Source organism: Lolium rigidum, chromosome 6 (genome assembly GCF_022539505.1).
Source record: "Lolium rigidum isolate FL_2022 chromosome 6, APGP_CSIRO_Lrig_0.1, whole genome shotgun sequence".
In the NCBI taxonomy this organism is placed as follows: Eukaryota; Viridiplantae; Streptophyta; class Magnoliopsida; order Poales; family Poaceae; genus Lolium; species Lolium rigidum.
This window is the reverse complement of record NC_061513.1, coordinates 78019236-78039616: the sequence shown is the minus strand read 5'-3', so window position 1 is coordinate 78039616 and position 20381 is coordinate 78019236. Positions and strand designations below refer to the sequence as shown.

Sequence of the window (20381 nt, the reverse complement as noted above, 5' to 3'; positions counted from 1 at the left end):
CGAGCATCTGTCACTTGATATGCTTTATGCCGAAGATAATGGGTTGGATTTATCTTTGGTCTTCCGCAACGCCTTGATTGAATAGGCATGTTGATTAGTATTGTGGTTGATCAGGAACTAGCTGTGTACACCGAACTCCTTGCTTTTTTACATGGATTTATCTTCCCAGATTACAACTGCAGTTGACAATATTCTGACTCAAAAATATGATAGTTAAAATTATGCGGATCAAATGCTTGGTTAGAAGGTCATGAGATATTTAGCCGCAATTTATTTTGTAATGTAGGTGTTCATTATTTATGTGAAAGTGTTTTGAGCTGCCAGTAAGGTCTCCTGATAGGTTATGTGAAATTTTGTAATGTAGGTGTTCATTATTTATGTGAAAGTGTTTTGAGCTGCCAGTAAGGTCTCTTGCCATGTAGGTGTTCATTATTTATGTGAAATTTTGTTGTGGTTTTTGACTTTTTCATTATTTCACCAATTCTATTCCACTACTCTCTATGGCTGTGAATATAAATGCTTGGTTAGAAGGTCATGTAGTTTGATATGGGCACCAGTATTTAATTTGTGAAAGAATGATGAGGCTAAAATTTCAGCCTTTCATTACAATTCATGACCCTGCTTATTCGTGAAGACTGGAAGGTACTTAGTATTGCCGTGCAAGATGACTTGAATTACCTTTCTGCGGCGCCATTTCATTGAAGTTCTTTTTCAAACCTGACATCTCATGTACTTAGTTTTGAATTTACTTACAAACTTGACATGTCTAATGTACATGGTTGTCTGCAATTTGATGTACATCTTTAATGTCCCTGGTAGTTGCCTCATTTGCTTCCCTGTAAACACATAACACATATGTTTTGCTAGCTCGAAAATACTGTGATAATGAGATCATGTTCCTATCTGAGAATTTCTGGAGATTTCACAGATCACTATATCTGCTTGCTTGCGTGATCCCATTCTTGGACAGGGTGTAGGATATGCATCTATTGTCAATAATGAAGTGATTAGTTTCTCTGTCATTGCATTTTTTGTCACTGCTTATTTATATTTTCCCGTGGGTGTAGGATATCCATCTATTGGTTTATTTTTACACTTAGTTAGTTCTCTCTACTATACTCATTGTAGATGACTAATCTACCACTAGAGTTATTTCATGAGAAGAGGAAGAGACGGAACCGGGCAGTAGCTGGGTTCTTTATTATCGGAGTTGCAGTACTCAACATATGTATTGTAGGAGAAGGATAGTTCTGAGTTCATAAAGTTATGAAAAAAATAGTTGATGCAATTCATCTCATGCTCACATATATGTGATAATGTAGCAATTCCATATTAAATTCCAGAATCATTTGCAAAACTGTGTGGCAACCAAACATGTATGCGTATTTGGAATACCAAATGAAATGAATACCTGGGAGCCAAACGAGCTGTTATGGTTTCTCATCTGATATATTTGTTGCAATCAGGTGTCTCTACTCTTCCCTTCTATGCATTGATACATGAGTCTTTTATCTTAAACTGCATCCTTGCTAAGCTCAGGTGTCTCTACTCTTCCCTTCTATGCATTGTTCGTTGATGCAATTTCAAATATAGACCACTTTCTTTTGCGGTTTTTTGTATGATATAATATTAGTTACCTGATAGAATATGAATCAATTTGGTTTCCAGCTATCTGAATTGCGTACTGTTGCTCCACACTCCCCAACTATACCTGTATCTGAATACTAGCTGTGCATTGGGAGCAGCACAACAGCGGCAGATGATTTAAGTATTATTTAGTGAGGTAAGATTTTGTAAGCAAGACATTAGGCTTTTGTTTTTCTTAGTAAATGTTAGGTTAGGTGAATTTTGGCAGTAATGCATAGCCTAGATGAGTGCAGCGCCGAGCTATTTTCACACATCAGATACTATAGTTCATACTATTGAATTATGGTGTAATTGGAATGATATAATGGTTGTGTCAATTGTTTTCAAGAGTGCACCAAAGGGCTGCCCGGTGCATGAAGCTCCCGCTTTGAGCGGGGTCTGGGGAGGGGCCGGACAGCGCATCATATTTTTATTGTTACGAACAGCCTGAAAAGTTTACACCACACACCCCACCTTTGTAAGCCTACTCTCCTAGCATGTTTTATCTCCCTCCAGCAGCTGCAAGTTTCCAACCAAAATATTTTGAAAAAGGCCTACATATTCAGCCAAACAATTATGGCATAGTTCGTAATGAACATGGCACTACAATTTCTGCAATTGTTGTTCCAGATGAAATTTGTCACTTGGGAAGAAGGTTATAAAAAGATTTTGGCTTTCAATGTGATCTTTTTTTTGAAAGAGTATATACAGGTAAAGAAATATTATATTGTGCACAAATGACATACCTGATATGTACACATCTCGATTTTAATTTTACATTTTGTCCCATGATGAGTTTCTGAAAATGAACTTGATAAAGTTTTACCTTATGATAAAATTCTTTCATTGAGCATTGACACCTTGTTCTGTCACTACTTGGCTTGCATTAAAGGCCACCGTACCTCCTTGAAGCATGTGAGTCCTGATGTTTGCATATTCTCTTTATAGAAGCTACCATGCACGCTCAATATGAATAGGACCCAATATGACCATGCATGGTTTTTGAAGCAGTTGTGGGCTGAAGAAATTTTCAGAATAGGAAAATATTTACGTTCGTACATGTTATATCTCCGAGATCGTTTCGTCGCAGCATGATCTATTGGCAATGAAGTTCTCAAATAAGCCTTTGCGGACTTTCAGTAAATGAGTGGTGACTTCAGTATGTCGTATATGCTTTGTGCAATCAGTACTATTCAGCGGTAATTTAATAATCTAATTATTCATAACTTATTTTAGCAAGAAAATTAATTTCATAGAGGAATATACATATATGGAAATTGATTAGGTAATTGAGGCTCGGTTACATCATACCATTATAATATGAAAGATCAAAAAAAGAGTGTCCACCCTTGTATCTTAACTACTTATAAAAGAGCGATTTTGTAGTTTATAAATATTTGTTATTGGAATTTGTATTACTTGGAATTGAGACATGGGTTGCACGTGCACACTTACGATCATTACTTTATACTACTTCACCAGCTGCACTACATCGTACTCACAACAATGGTGTATACATATACGGCTCTTGTTAGTAAATAAAAAGGTGAACTTGAGGAGACAAAAATAGTAATGATGCACACATATACAAGTTCTCTTTTATTTCTGAAATGGGGAAAGTTTAAGTGCATCTGCTCATGAATTACCCACTATTTTTAGAAGTCATTATTTGAGAAGAAACCTTTGACTAAGAATAATTAGAGGCCAATTTTGCACTATATTGTTTGCTTCCTTAGTAACTTGTCTATTGTTTTTATTTTACTTTCAGGATATGAGTGCAGCGTCGCAGGGGGATCACGAGGAGCTAGGTAAAACTATTGAGTCTATTTTTTGCTGTTTGTTTCAGAGAAGCCCATGTTAGTTTTACATGGGATTTTGGCAGCTGATTCTCTTTGCGGTTATATTAAGGTCTATGAATTGCAATTGTGCTATTTTTAATAAAGGGGAAAAGGAGTGCTGCTTAGGCTCTGCTCAAATTTTTTTACTGCACATAACTCAGTTTATTGAGTGGGTGAATCCATTAGATGCATATAACTTGAGCCTTCTATAATTTGCAGTTTAGTGACTGTCACTATTTCTAGGTATATAATTTGGGAGCACACGATTTCTTGACTCCTGTTACTATGTTAGTAGTATAGATTGTTGCAGAATATAGGTACTTTCTGAAATTCTTTTTTACTTTATCCTGTTAATCTGAATGGTTTGTGGCTTAATAAAATGAAAACCTTAAATCTTTGTATGATTATGTATAAGGTGGACCTGTGCCCTGCACAATTTAGTTTATAGAGAACCTAGGCATGGCTGGTACTATACTATTTCATCTTTCATTTTCACGTTCAGTAGTACATCCAAATCTCTAAATCATGCTTTGCCATTTGAATTAATTTAGTTGCAATTCACTAGGTTCTCTAGCCTTACACATGAGACATGGCATAGTTAATCAGAATTAATAACACCGACAGTTATAATAGGTCATCACTGGAAGGTAATTCGGGTGTTTGGGAAGAGAAACATGGTGCGGGAACGTACACAAATTGCTTTTGGTTCTGAATCCATATGATCTCAATTAAGGTCACTGGAGTTTGTTAAAGTTAAAGTATTGTCCGTTAAATGGTTTTTTTGAACTACTGAATTGTGTTGTTTGTGTTTTCTTCTCATGTAGCGAAGATAATCACAAAGGCCTTTTCTGTTTAATTGGCTGAGAACTGCCTAAGAATTTGCTGCTTGATTCTTGACAGAAAAGTCTTATGCTACATGCTACACACTTGATTCTCTGCTTGAACTAGGCTGAGTAGTTACATGTACATGCTACACACTCTAATTTAGATAATCGGTTAGACCTCACCTCATGTAACTTAAAAGGCTTGTTCTTGCAGATGCTAAGTAAAAAAGATGATGCACTACTAAGCTTTTGTTCAAACAAGGTTATGCTTCATGTGTTCCGTCATTCATTTGACACAATTAATGCCAACTCGCTAGAAATTGAAATGTTGTTTCAAGCCAGTTTTGTCCTTCTATTTTTTCTGGTCATAAATCGTCATATCTTTTCAGTATATAATGTGTAGGTAATCGATGTCTTATTGTTGCCAGTTTACAGGGCTTAACATGTCCATCGTTATTTTACATTTTACGGGGCTTAACATGTCCATGGTAATTTTACCTTTTCATTATTCACATGAAAAATAGTAGCAAATTAATTCGGATATTGTGTTTTCTCTCAATACTTATAGCAGCTTAAACCGGAGAGATATAGAGTAGGAATGCAGGTCGGAGATGTAACCAACAAGTATTATGATACTATAAAGAAACGACAGCTATGTCTTGAGACCTTTTCTTTTCACAACAACGCATGGGTACTTAGCTAAAGCTACATTATGTAAACTTAAATTCAACTTGAAGTCACACATGTGATCATCACATTATTTAAAAAATCAAATTGCATGCCTAAGAAAAAATTAGAATATTAATGCTACCAAAAGTTACAGAGAGAGGGAGAAAGTTACTAATCCCGTTTGATGTGCATGCGGATCCTATATGTTTATATTACAATACAGTAGCACAAATAATTGTATACCTTAATCGCTAAGCTACATTATGTAAACTTAAATTCAACTTGAAGTCACACATCTAATAGCAAAACTAAAAATTCTTTTGTGATCATCACATTATTTAAAAAATCAAATTGCATGCCTAAGAAAAAATTAGAATATTAATGCTACCAAAAGTTACAGAGAGATGGAGAAAGTTACTAATCCCGTTTGATGTGCATGCGGATCCTATATGTTTATATTACAATACAGTCGCACAAATAATTGTATACCTTAATCGCTAAGCTACATTATGTAAACTTAAATTCAATTTGAAGTCACACATCTAATAGCAAAACTAAAAATTCTTTTGTGATCATCACATTATTTAAAAAATCAAATTGCATGCCTAAGAAAAAATTAGAATATAAATGCTACCAAAAGTTTTAGAGAGAGGGAGAAAGTTGCTAATCCCGTTTGATGTGCATGCGGGTCCTATATGTTTATATTACAATACAGTTGCACAAATAATTGTATACCTTAATCGCTAGAACTTTTGTCCCGTAGCAACGCATTGGCAAGTAGTGGAATTCGGACTTGACATCGCCGGAGGTGACAATGGGGGTACAAAGATCAATCGACGCAAGTGGATTTGTCTATGCTAAGTGTTGGAGAACTCAAGAAAGATAATGGGCGGTGAAGTGCCTTCGGTGGAAGAGTAAAATGCGAGGCACTAGCTGCAAAAGAGACAGGTGGAGTACGACAAAGATGTTATCGCCTGGATGCATTCACGCGACAGGACTACATTACGACGATCGTACTGTAGCGCGGTTCTTCTCCTTTTCGTTTAATGAGTGAGATTTTAAGTCCACCTAAAGACATCGGGCGCTTCTACGAGGCTAAGCAAGATCTAAGGAACTACAAACATGCATCATTTCTCCTCATAAATGCGTCTATCATATTTATAATTACGAATTGATGACTTTATTTTTTGCACAATTTGTTGGTCCATGTAAGAATTTCTGAATTATTGATTTTTCTTTAATAAAGATGATATATCAATTAACAACTGATAAGCAATTGAATTAAGAGCGAGTATAGATAACAGAAAATGAACTACACATTTTGATTCATCTGTTGAAATTATCCCCAGCATGCAATAAGGCATTAATAAAATTTGATTTTGGATAGAGAAGGAATATGACATGTCGTTACAAGGTTGAGGTAAAAAGGTGTGAGGTAAAAACTAATTACATTTTTGAAATAAAATGCCAGATGATACATTTATGCACCGTACCCGTGGCAACGCACGGGCATTTATACTAGTCAAAAAAAAAACCAAAGCACATAGTATTCTTACGTCATATATATAGTAAGCATTCAAGTTGATAAACAAGGTCTAGACATATTCAAACCCGACAAATCATGTATCTACCCCTAACCCTAAACTCTGTCTTATGAAGTCAACCATGAAGAGAAGTGGTTTTGGGTTTCAAACATTGAGATTTCAAGAACCCCCAAAAGCTTCATTCTAGAATGACTAAGAAGGATCCAAGCTTACCTTTTCATTTTCATGTGTTTTAAACTTTCTTAAATCTTGGTCAAACCTTCAGAAAAAATAAAAAAATGAAAACCAAAGCACATGAATCTTCATACACACGATAGTCCGTCTTGTGAAGACATTTTGTTTTTTAGTACCCTATCACATGTTTATGTATATAGTAAGTAATATGTATCCAAAAATGATTTTTGGGGATTTATAGGACGAAGTTATAACACACCTACATTTCAAATTGGAATTACTTTCAATAAATCAGCATAAAGTCATTTAAATGTGTGAAACTAGCTAGAAAGCACTAAAAAACGTAAAGAGTTGGGAATTTTCACTAATATGTGGCCTTATTTATCTTAAAAATGTAGAGGCGCCATTCTGAGCCGTATCTTATGTACCCCATTCACAAAATAAACCTATTTTGTCATCTAGAAATTGAAAAATGAGTTTTATATACCGAAAAGTTGAAAAGTCTAGTCAGCAACATTGTCGGGAATGGCAAGATGCACCACCATTCCCAATTTGGGCACATTGTAACAAACTATGCCACAAATATGGCCATAACTATATCATTTGGCTTGCAAACCAGGAATCTTCATACACAATAGTCCGCTTTCTGAAGACATTTTGTTTTTCACTACCCTATCACATGTTTATTATTTTCCCTGTCAACTAACACATACAAGCACACTCCATGCAGAAGGGTTTCATTTTTGAGGTTTTCTTCAATTTTCATTTATTTATTTCAAAACCAGGTCAAAATGGTCGACATGATTATCCTTGCAAAGGGGTTGAATATTTTAGTACTATCACTGGTTTCTATATATAGTAAGTAATATGTATCTAAAAATGATTTGTGGGGACTTGTAGGACCAAGTTATAACACACCTACAATTCAAATTTGAATTACTTTCAATAAATCAACATAAAGTCATTTAAATGTGCGAAACTAGCTAGAAAGCACTAAAAACCGTAAATTTGGGAATTGGCATTAAAATATGGCCTAATTTATTTTAAAAATGTAGATGCGCCATTTTGACCCATATCTTATCTACCCCATGCACAAAATAAACATATTTTATCATCTAGAAAATGAAAAACGATTTTTTATACCGAAAACTTCAAAAGTCTAGTCATCAACGAGTGTTAGAAATGGCAAGATGCACCACCATGCCCAATTAGGGAACACTATAACAAACAATGCTGTCCAGGGAGAATCAAACTTGGTAATATTAACTATGAGATTGAACAAAACGTTATATTTGGTTTACCCTTTGAACCTCCTAACTTACCACAACATTGACTTCTTATTTTTATTTACAAATAGATATTTTAATATCCCATTGTTGTGCAATAATATATGTTTTTATCTCAAATCAATTAGCATTTGATTTTCAGAAACTACCATAATAATTTATGAGAAAGCGTTGAACAAGTTTCAGAATGTAATTTTATACTTGATATGACCAATAATAGACTTAAATTAAATTGGATTTCAAAGCTCAGATTTTATAAACGAATAGAGTTTCGTGTTGCAGACTATGTATTAGCTTGACGGCACCCTAGAATAAAGTAGGTCGGTCACTTACGTGTGGTTCCCATGCGTGTAGGTCCCACACATCAGTGAGCACAAGTCACGTGCGGTAGGTAGGCAAACTCCCAGCAATCTTCTTTGTCAAGTAAAGACGCATCGTCAAGACTCTCTCTCTCTCTCTCTCCCATTTGTCGCTGAAAAAAAAAGAATATTAGACGGGCGCGTAGCCTGCACTGCAGGTCTACAGAACTGAAACCCTGTGTGCTAGTCAAGATCACTCACCGAAAAAAGTGAAGCATTTCTTTTCACCATAAATAACAGCGGCCCCGTGAGGCATTTGCTCTCCCTTTCTCTTTCTCCTTCCGTGTGATCCACTGTTGCACCTTTTATCCTTTGCACAAAACTCCACTTATTGTTGTCATTGTTGCACGGAACACTCACTTAACCCTGTTCTTTTGCACATATCACCAACTCATGTATTTGTTGCACAAAGGTCTAAATCTCTGGCTAAGCTACTTTTCTCTAAGGGCTCCTTTGATTCAAAGGATAGAAAAAGCATAGGAATAGGAAAGTCATAGGATTAGAATGACATGTCTATTTGAATCCCATAGGAAGATGAAGTGTGTTTGATTGAAGCAAAGGAATTTTTCATGAGGTATGAGCTAATGTTTTTTTCCTATAGGAATTACTCTACAAGATTTCCATAGGTATTTTTCCTATAGGATATATTCCTATGAATCAAACAACATGTATAGGAATTTTTTCCATAGGAACCAAATCCTACACAATTCCTATTCAAATCATATGAATCAAAGGAGCCCTAAATCTGATGGCCGGGACCTAGAAGGTAGTGGTAATATCCATTGTCATTGTGTAGTGTGTTTTTTAGAACTCTAAAAGAATATGAAAATATTTTAGCAATTGAAATAATATAAATTAACTAATATGGGAAGTCATGAAATATATTTTCTACTATCCGGCCAATAGCAAGTGTCATGAATATATTCATTGTAAACTTAGTGATAATCACTCGAGTTTGATATGAATGGCCTAGCTAGCTATGGGCATCTCCCACTATATATGTTGTCCACACGACCAACCAACAAGCAAAAGGTATTACATGAGGAAAGTTTCTTATGGGTGACTTTCATCTACGCCACAAAACACGCGCCGAAATTGTTGGCGCGTCCCATTTTCAAGCTACCCCAAAACCTGCGGTTTGCCTGTCGGCCTATAAAACATCGGTCAACAGAGGATATTTCCCTGTAGAGCACAATTCGAACACCACATCTTTCTCATGCTTCTACCAGGCACACTCCCACGACGACGGTCGTGCCCCGCCGCCCTCCTCACCATCACTGCCTCCTCACCGGCCACCGTAGTGACCGACCACGTTTTACCGGCGGACCTCCCTTGCTGTCTAGCAAGCCAGATTAGCTTCCTCGACGCCGACGTTGACCGCGCCATATCTGCTCCGGATCTACTTCCCCGACCTCTGTAGTCCACCTCACCGGAGATCGAGATGGGCAAAAAACGCGGCCCCAAAGTCGACCACCCCCAACCAAAGAATAAATCCGCCCTGGCCTTAGACGAAGGTTGATGAATACTTTACATGTCCGCTTTTGTTATATGCATTTGATTTCTGAGACTAGTTTTCGTTGCTTTCTTGCAATGCATTCTTGCTGATATTAGATCAGTGTAGATAGTTGTTTGCCGCGTAGCTATATGAGATCTCAACCTTAAATCTGGCGATCGAGAGGAAGATCGAGGTTATGTCTGCTTTCGCTATGCATTTCTTTACCGAGAATCACTTCTGTGTGATATGTTTTGGGGGTTTGAAGTATGCATTTTACAAAGGTTATGATAGCGATCAAGCTAGCAGAGCAATTTGTTGATCGTATTAAACTGCTCGTATTTTTTTTATCTCGGAACTCTGGCGATCGTAACCTTACATCTGTCGATGGAGAGGCAAAGCTTATGTCCGCTTTCGTTACGCTTTTCTTTTCCAAATATCACTTTTGTGCGATACTTTTTTGGGGTTTGAATACTTGTCTCGGTCAGCGAGAATTTCTAAAGTCTCGATCACTCACAAAAATGCACTTGAGTTGCACTTTTCGTCAAAAAATTGCAATTGCACTTTTCTACTAGAAAAGTGCAAGCGATCCGAGTTGCACATTTTTTGAACTGCGAGTTGCACTTTTACGAAGTGGTCGAGACTTAAGAATTTCTCGGTTAGCTGAGACATAGACACACCCGGACACTGAAGGCTTATTTATAAAAGTCAAACCAAGTAAAGTTTGACCAAACTTTCAGAACAATCTATCAAGAAATATAATATTTCGTAGATACCGTACGAAAATATATTTGTTATCTATTTAATGATATTAAATTTGTATTTTGCATGTTAATAATGTTTTTTGGTAAAAACTTCGGGATGGTGGTAGTACATTTTACAAAGGTTATGATAGCAGTCAAGCTAGCAGAGCAATTTATTGATAGTATTAAACTGCCTGTATTATTTTCTATTTGCAACTCTGTGTGCGCCATGTGGAATTGCATGCTCTAGCCAGTTCATCCAATGAGGTTTTATCACTTAACAACCCTAGAAATTTGTATCACAAAACACCAACATTTTGGGTAATTGTTTCGCAGAATACATGATCTATGTTTGATAGCCCATTAGTGACTTCAGGCCACCGTCAGTTTAAGAGTGACGACGGGTGAAAGACAATTAGACTTTATTTTGTGGTATTTGTCTGTTAAACGCTAAATACAAAGCTGTTTGTCAACACTAGTTGTTAAATCTTATGTCCATACGAGTTCAAAAAAAATCTTATTTCCGGGGTAGTTGTATTGGTACACATTATCAAAACCTTATGCTTTGAGTACGAATATATTACCCAAATCTCATGTTCTTGTGTGGTTATAATTTCAATGGATATTTGTCATATGGTAATTCATTTTGTGTGTAGCATATGTAACAAGTGTGACTCATATTCTCATTTCGACAGAGTGTCTACAAAATTTCACACCAAAATTCATTTGTTTATAGCAAACATGCTCACGTACTGTAAATTGGTGTCACGTTGTAGGGTGATGCTCTTGTCAAGCCAACTAATGACAAATAATGTGTTATGTGAAATAATTTCCCCAAATGTTGGTGTTTTGTGATAAAAAATCCCGAACTTGTGGTGCTAAGTGATAAAACCGCTCATTCAATAGACCGAGCCTTAGGCATGTATCATTAGATATTTTTTTAGGAAGGGTTGCAAGTATTTATTTTGAATCTCTGCGTTGCTACTTGCTAGGATTTGAACTCAGGACCTTGTAGGTTTGATACCATTTCGAATTGCATGCTCTAGCAAGTTCATCCAATAGACCGATCTGTTGGAACTTGGAAGACCCTAGGCAATTATATTAAGCACACGCCATTCCATATGGTTAACCATGGGCATGAAATAACACTTATGTGTTTGAGTCTATATGTGGATTGCTTAGCCCTTTCCATCGATTCGGACTTTTGGTTGCGTTGGCTCTTGCATGAAGCTTGACATTCATACTTATCCTAAAAATTGTTCTTTGCTGCCCTCTGTTGCCCAACATAAATTATTTTTGAGCCATAATTTGTTTGCCTTTTCCATCGGTCCGGACTTCCGGTTGCGTTGGCTAGTGCATGAAGCTTGACAATATGAACATCAATTATTTTTGAGCCATAGTTTGTTTGTCATTACACCTTTTGAGCAGTCTCACTGCTACTATTAATTTGTTCTTATATGCACAGTTCCATGATAAATCTCAACTGCATTTCTCGCCAATGCATGTTAGGTCTTCCACTCGAGAATGAGTACGAAGAGCAACGGAGGCAAACTATCCTGCATAATAGCCGAGTTGCAGCCTCGTTGGGCCTAACACTACATCCTTCTACAAGGTCTAGTGCAAAAACGCCACCCACCTCCATCACAAAGGATACGGAACATTCCTCTGATTCGAGAATTTGATCCTGGCGATTGTGATGGCGAGGCGGCTCGAGGAAGATGCCACGGTCGACTATCCTCTGCAACACAACAAGGTGAGTTTTCTCACGTCCTGTCATCGAATTATTTGTCCCAACTTCCATTTGTTGTATCCCAGTCCTACCAAATATGTTACCCATGCCATGTTCAATCTCATTACTCCAATTTTTCCTGCTTAGTTAACGCATCATATATGTTTTGGCATATGTTGCCTTACTGTTTTTCCATTCCATCTGCATATCATCATCATATAATATTGTACATTGAAATATCATTTATGTGTGACAGGCATCTGCAGATTCGAGCAAGAACTTTTCAAGAACGAACGGGAGGAAGAACACTCAACGGGAACCTCGAGGCTAATACCGGAGGATGGGTGATAGTGCGTAATAAAAAAAGGGTTAAGCCCGATGCTCGTCTTTGCTCCTCCTATTACAAGGTCTAACAAAAGACCGGCACGAGGTGGCGAAGAGGCCGAGAATGATAACGATAAAAGGTCTCGTAAAAACCACAAACCATCGAATCGGACGAAGTAGCCCCGAGCATGTACCAGCCCACACATTCCACAACCACCGGTTGCCAATATCGTTTCTCGGCAACAATTGCCAACGGAACCGGTTTCCACGGCAAATTCGAGCCAACAATTGGCACCATCGGGAGTGGTGGTAGGTAATAATGGCCAAGGACACATGATGCTAGTCCCGGATAATACAGCCTCAAATGTCCAAACGGTGCTTGCCACAACACCGACAAGCCGGTGATGATCTCCCTCCGATCCTTAGCCTGCGAAAGACAACTCCTCTCCCGATGATGAGACCCACGCCAAAAAAGGTAATACTTTTTTTCAAGACTTGTAGTTTAATGCTCCCTTATGTATCTATATACCATGATAGCTTGATGTAATGCTTAACTTGGTAGGTTCGCCACGATCAATAAAAACGAGGGGGCCAACGGTAGGAAGAAAACTTGCAGCTAAGATTTCCGGAATGGGTTCAAGATTTCGCATCACATCTATTGTAGGTGGCGAAGGCCACTTCATCCGCATGAATCTTCATATCTTGTATCGCATATTGGCTATTTTATCGGGAATGAACTTCCTACCTTCCCATTGTGGAAGCGGCATGTTGACACCCACTTCACGGTTCGAGAGTTTAGTGCATAATTTACATGTAAGTCATGCTTCTCCTGGTAATGATAAATTATTCCACATTGATCTGTCCCATTTCTTGTAGCTTACTGTTGTTTCTATGCTATATAACTCACCAATCATTCAACCGTTGTGACCAGTTAAGGTTTGAATTCGATGAGGATAATGAGGATGTAAAGTTTGTCATCGCGTCCATATTCAAAGAATTGTTGCGCCAGCACCGCTATAAGCTTAAGGCGACATACTTCACTGGCCAGATTACTGCCAATGTTCGAACAAAGTCTCCTGCACCCTGTATGACTGACGAGAAGTGGGGAGATCTTGTCAAGCACTGGTCTGATCCCAAGAATGTGGTATAGCTTATGAGGACCGTGAAACCAGATTAAATTCTGAATACTTATTTTGCGCCAGTGTCTCACTAGTCTCCTTTTGCAGACGTTGTCTAAAAGGAACCAGGCTAATGATACGCGTACAGCACGCGTCCGTTGGGAACCCCAAGTGGAAGGTGTGATGCGTACAGCAGCAAGTTTCCCTCAGTAAGAAACCAAGGTTTATCGAACCAGTAGGAGCCAAGAAGCATGTTGAAGGTTGATGGCGGCGGGATGTAGTGCGGCGCAACACCAGAGATTCCGGCACCAACGTGGAACCTGCACAACACAACCAAAGTACTTGTGACGCCCCAAAACCGGTACCATGAGGATCCCAGCGAATCCGCCAAAATCCGCACGATATCGATTTTAGGAGACGCACCACCAAGCGCCTCGTACACGCCGAAGCATGCACGCGATGCGGGTGGAATCAATCACGAGAGGTAACATTACAACAGGATTACAATAGAGCCCACAAGAAACAGATATATTACAACAACGACTCCAACGAATCAAGATACAAATAGGTACATACAAAGATCCAAATCATACAGAAGATCAAATACATCCGAGTACGGACAAGATACAAATTGGACTAAGAGTCCTGAAGATAAACGATAGCGTCCATAACCTCGCCCGAGGCCAAGCCGGAAGGGTAACCTTGCTAACGTCGTCATCATCGAACATATCTTCATACCTGCCGGTTATATCCGTAGAAGCGACAATAAGTACGGGTTCGTACTTAACAAGACTTCAAGACGTATAAGCATTCGTCAACCGGTCGTCCTTTGTACTTGAGGCACGCAGGGGACTTAGAGGACGCAAGAGGAACATCATAGGCAATATGGTGGGGTTAAGCGGCAGCGCGCAAGCACTAAAAACCTATAGAGACACTCTACAACAATCGTCTATCAGAGAAGGTGAGAGAGCGCATAACTAACAGTTCTATACTCTGCAAACATAACACAGCCGATGTGTTCCCCCTCGCAAGGAGGTACTTACAAAGGCACCCACACGGTTGTCAAGTTTTAACCAGTTACTATTTAATTTGTTCTATCTTACCATGCAAGTTAATAGTATTGAAACAACAGGTGTAAGTTGTCTATGGTCGAGTCATACAGCTCCAAGTCGTCCATAACCGCGGACACGGCTTATCGATAAGATTTAACCCTGCAGGGGTGCCCAAATGTGCCCACACGCACGATCAACCCACTTGCGACAGGTGGATATCACGACTCGCACTCTCCTTCACGACAACAATGTCCAGGAAGCCACCTAACTAAGTTAAACCCGAATCGAAGTCCGGCCGTATCTCGAAGCGGACCTAAGCTGTTTGCGACAGCGTACTAGGTGGTTTAAACACACACTGGGGCGATAAACCACTTCGCAGCGGCTCCGCGACCTATACGTGCATACCAGAAACAAGGGATACAAGGCACCCAGGGGCTTCCCAAAATAAAGAAGTAACAAGCTGGCATGCACGTAACAACAAATGGTAAAACATTGCAAACTAGTTGTGGCCACTGGACAAAGTTGTAGATTCCGGCAGTGGTCGAGGGGAGACCCAGAAACATACCCACGTGTGGTTAGAGCGCTCAGTCTCAGAACAGATAACAAGAACTCGGGTCCTAGGGGACATTAGTGAGTCAAAGTTCCGATGCTTTCGCAAAGGGGCTCACAGATGCCTCTGCTTATCATTTTAGTTGTTAACAATAAGTAAAGCATGATTATCTCCAACAAATATATCCATATACCATGTGTCATGATTCCCCAACAGATAACCCGATAAGATAACAACAACGGTAACAAGATAAGACAACACTAGCATGCACTACGACTCGCAAGGCAGACCCGATAACCAAATAACAGCTGTAGGAGGTTGGTAGTTGGTGGTGGCAATATGGGCGGCTTGAGGTAACAAGTGGAAGGGACACGTGACAAGAACGCAACTTAAGGATAGCATGAGGGAGAAGGCAAAATAAAATAGGTGAGCGACTTACGCGAGAGCGGAAGTATAGGGGAAATGCTTGCCTGTTAAAGCTTGCTGAGGGACATCCCGAGAACTTGTCGTATCTCACCACACCACTTCGCGATCCTATCCGGGAAGAAGCAAAGCGCTACAACAACCAACGGATGCACATCTTACTACTACGGATAAATAAGATCCAGCATGATCAAGATGATATGCATGACATGGCAAAAATGATGCGATGCAACTTATCCATATTAATCGGAGTCGGAACCCCGGACAAACAAATTAGGTTTGGAGTTGCATGTTCTACCGATGAAGTTAAGTATTCATTAGCATAGCATAACATGGCAAGGGTGAGCTATATCAGAATTAAACAGAGCTAGGAAACCCTAGTCGGTGTCCGAAATACTCCGCATATATGTTAGGTGAACATGCACAACTATCACGTCTCGACATAATGCGAGATGCAAACAGATGAATGGATGGCATATTCATATTCAGTGCATTTTTGTTATCACCGGAATTTGACCAAGTCAGAGGTGGGCCGCGATCAAAGATGGATGTGAAGAAATATATAGAAGAAGTATGTGGATCGGCCTTTTATACCAAGTTGGGCTTAATTGCCCGTGTATCCGTAACATATTAGATCGTGTTTTAGTTTAGAGATAGAATCTTAGTCGTGCACGGTTTAGTGCACGCCCTCATTAGAAAGTCCCTGGACTATAAATATGTACCGAGGGTTTATGGAATAAACAACAACTCACGTTCAACCCCACAAACAAACCAATCTCGGCGCATCGCCAACTCCTTCGTCTCGAGGGTTTCTATCGGGTAGCGACATGCTGCCTAGATCGCATCTTGCGATCTAGGCAGCACTAAGCCCACGTTGTTCATGCGTTGCTCGTGCTGAAGCGCTTTTGATGGCGAGCAACGTAGTTATCATTAGATGTGTTAGGGTTAGCATTGTTCTTCGTTTAAGCATGCTTACGTAGTGCAACCCTTGCATATCTAGCCGTCCTCACGCCTATCTCGGGTGTGGGGCGGCACCCGCTTGATCATTATTTAGTAGATCGATCCGTTACGATTGCTCCTTGTTCTACAAGGATTAGTTTAATATCTGCAATAGTTTGGCCTTACAAAGGGGGAGGATCCTGTGGCACGTAGGGTGGCGTTCGCAAGTCCTAAACGGGATGTTCCTAGGATCAACTTCATGTTGGTTTTTTGGCCTTGTTTAGGATCGGCTTACGAGCACCGTGCGTGGCCATCCGGCCCAACTCTGGAGTAGGATGATCCGATTATGTGGTGAAAACCCTAAATCGTCGTAGATCTCATTAGCTTCATCTTGATCAAGCGGGACCACCAAGTATTCGTACACCCCGTACGGATCATGGGTGGATCGGCTCTTTGAGCCGATTCACGGGATAACCGAGAGCCGATCGAGGCTCGTATTTAACGTTTACATGTATGCCCTGCGGGAAACTAAGCGAGGCAATCTCATCACCTTCCGACCGGGTATAGGTCAGGTGGCACGCCCTGCACTTCGCAGCGCCGCGTGTGACCGGAAGAGCATTGCGGGCCGTCGCTCGGAGGGGTCTCGGCCAGCCGCGGCTCTAGGCTCCCCCGGCTCTACGGTGTTGACAAGGCCGCTGCCCGCCGGTGGGTTTTGGCGGTCAACACATTCCGGCACGCCGGTGGGACAAACGTCTACATCAACCACATCGCCATCTACATCCGAGATGGCGGACGGCACGCCGATCACCTACGAGGATCCGCACGGTAACTACGTTGCTCGGCTGATGCGCGAAACAAACAAGCAAAGGAAGGCCGATGGCGAGACTTCGGGCGATGCGGACGCATTACTCGTCCTCCCGACGGAGCACTGGTGCCCCAGATTTACACGAGGGAACTATGATACCTTCATGAGAGGGCCTTGATCCGACGAGCCGGCCGAGGTTATGTTCACCACATGGTTGCTTGGGTCCGGCGGCGATCTAACGGACAGCAGCCACGTCGACTACACGAGTCCCAACGGGGCTGACTCGCGAGTACGGCGCACGGGCGTAACGCAAAGCCGATATCTATAGTTACCGGACAGATTCGGCTCGAGGAGGCATACGGTCACCACGCCGGACGGATGGTAAACGATAGCCGGTGGAAAATCGGCCAATAAAAAAAAAAAACAAGAAGGAGAGAAGCAAAACGTTGCAAACGTAGCGATCAACATATCAAGGCCCTACCGAGAAGCGGAATCATTTGTCTATGAAAGCCCTACTTGGAGAAACACGCCGAGGGCGATAATAGCATCAACACGGATGCGTTCCGCCTCGAGCAATCTCAGCTTCGTCATCCGCGTCTTTGCCGTCACCGGCTGATTGCTCGAGATCGGTCTTCGGATCGGCTGTGAGATCTTTGCTTCTTCTTCGGAAGCGGGCGACAAGGGCCTCCTTATCTTGGATGAGCTGTTTGGTCACCCTTACCCTCTCTTCGAGGTCCTCCAACTCCTTGTGCAAGGTTTCGAGTTCGGCACGGGTGGCGGAAGTATCCGTCTTGGCGTCCAGAGCAGCCTTTTTCTCATTGAGCCGTCGGCACTTCTCGGCAATATCGGCTCTCAGCGGAAGTTGGGAGTGGCGAAGAGTAATCCTTTGGCGAGCTGATTGAATCCGTGACTTAAAGACCGACAGGGTGACGGCGGGCCAAAGCTTCACTTGCGGGGTCATAGGGAGATGAGAATGGATATCCGCGAGGATGCCTTTGACTTCTTCGGAATTCTCAATCGAGCCTCAATAGAGGTAGAAAGCAAGTCCTTGAGGCGGCGGAGCTGGCCACGGACCGTGCTGATGTCCGGCTCCCCACTTGCCTTGGAAGGGGTGGGATCGATGGATCTTTGGGTCGAACGCAAGCAAGCTCGAGAGATCACAACCACGGCAAGGCAAACACGGTGAGTTTAGCAGGTGACAAGGAGCCGACAGAACCAAAAGCAAAAAACATACCTCTCCCAAGGGGAAGGAGCAGCCGGCGCGGTAACGATCGGCTTTTCTGGGGACTCGGTTGAATCAACCGCTCGTACAGCCGTGGGCGTCGGGGCAGCTAGATCCAGGGTAGCGGACGGCCTCTGTACCTCCTCAACATCCCCGCTAGAAGTTTCGGCGACCTACAAGAGGAAGTGATTAGCCGATCCAAGTGGTAACGGGACAACATGAGAGCATGACCACAAAGATAATTACATTTGAGACCTCCTGGCTTGATGGAGAGGTTGGTGGGTTCTTGCGAACCCTCTTAGCACGACGATGCTTCGTACGTAACCCCGATACTGGTCGGGGCACTGAGGAGTAGGAGTTCGGTGATCGACCTTTTCTTGGAAGCTGGCGCTGGCGAAGCCGTCTGACTCCGGGTAGTGGACCTCTCGGAATCACCTGAGCTCAATTCTCCCTGGCTGGTTTCTTCGGCTCCACTGGAGGATCCATCAGCAGGGGCCTGTAGGAGAGGATGCAAGTGCGTTATGAACAAATTCTTTGGGAAAAAAGACGGACAAGCGCCTGCAGGGTCTAAACCAACTTACACGCAAGCTTTCCTGGGCCGGAGCTTTACGCTTCAGGGTTTTCCTGACCGCTACCTTCCTCGCCGCCGTCCTCGCTCGAGTCGAGGCTCGGGGGGCAACGAGCCCGAAGACGCTTTGCTCTTAGAAGCCGATTTCGGTGAAATCGGCCGACCCTGCATTATAACTTTCTTCGGGGAGGCGAACTGCGGCGAAGAGAACCACGCGGTGCCGGAGGAAGAAAGACGAAAGGGGAGCCGTCGGCTTGTGTAGGGGCGGGGCCATCTTGTTGCTTGCCAAGAGAAGAGAGTCAGTTCACGGGCAATCACCATAAGGCAGTTACAAGAAATACTTAAGTGGCGGTACCTGGTCGGCAGGGGGATCATATTCGGCGTCGAGCTCCTTCAGCTGCGGTCCTAGTGCCCTCCTGAAGACATGGGTCTTCCACATGGACCACCAAGTTTCAAAGCCATCGGTGGTGAAGGAGAAACGGAGGTCGTGGGGGATTGGTATGGCCAGAGCGTCGAAAAAGGTGTAACACCTTTGGGCGGTGAGGATGTCAGGCAGTTCAGCTCTACTTGCTGTCAGGTGGTGTAGGAAGAAGTGTGGGGGCACCGTCCGAGACCAAGGCTGCCGAGCCGCTACTGCTCGGTTGATAACACTCGTAACCGGGCTTGATGATCCGGTTCGAGGTGCTCATGCCAACAGGGAGGAAGCAAGGACGAATCATGAGGGAGTACAAGTGTTGTGTGCCGGCGTCATCGGCAAGGTTGTCCAATCGGAAAGAAATGGGGTTTTCAAAGTTCACCGATTCAGTATAAGGGTGGAACAGGGGGTTGTCTAGGCCCTGGAAGAAAATCTTAAACCACCCTGCTGCTTCCTTGGGGATCAATCTGCTACCCGGGAGACCATACAGGGCTTGGCCGTAGCCTGGTACACCTAATTTCCTTGCCATTTTCGTCCGGAAAGGTGCGGTTGGTCGGCGATGGGAAGTGCGGGATTTGGCGTTGGAAGTATAGTTGGGCCCATAGTTGGATGAACCACCGGGGGCCGCCGGTTTTAGCTGTCTTGCGAGTGAACGGTTTGACGGACATCGGTTGAAGGGAT

At 41.9% G+C, this 20381-nt stretch overlaps 1 long non-coding RNA gene across 2 annotated transcripts; it reads left to right on the top strand.

The window, feature by feature from the left end:
- The first annotated feature begins 1629 nt into the window (after nucleotides 1–1629).
- Nucleotides 1630–4625, top strand: LOC124666819. 2 transcript variants are annotated; one of them, XR_006991054.1, is made up of 3 exons: nucleotides 1630–1783; nucleotides 3395–3434; nucleotides 4289–4625. It is a non-coding gene; the product is annotated as an uncharacterized LOC124666819 (long non-coding RNA). The 2 variants fall into 2 exon arrangements; XR_006991055.1 differs by lacking the exon at nucleotides 1630–1783 and having other exon boundaries at nucleotides 3081–3434.
- Nucleotides 4626–20381: the final 15756 nt, after the last annotated feature.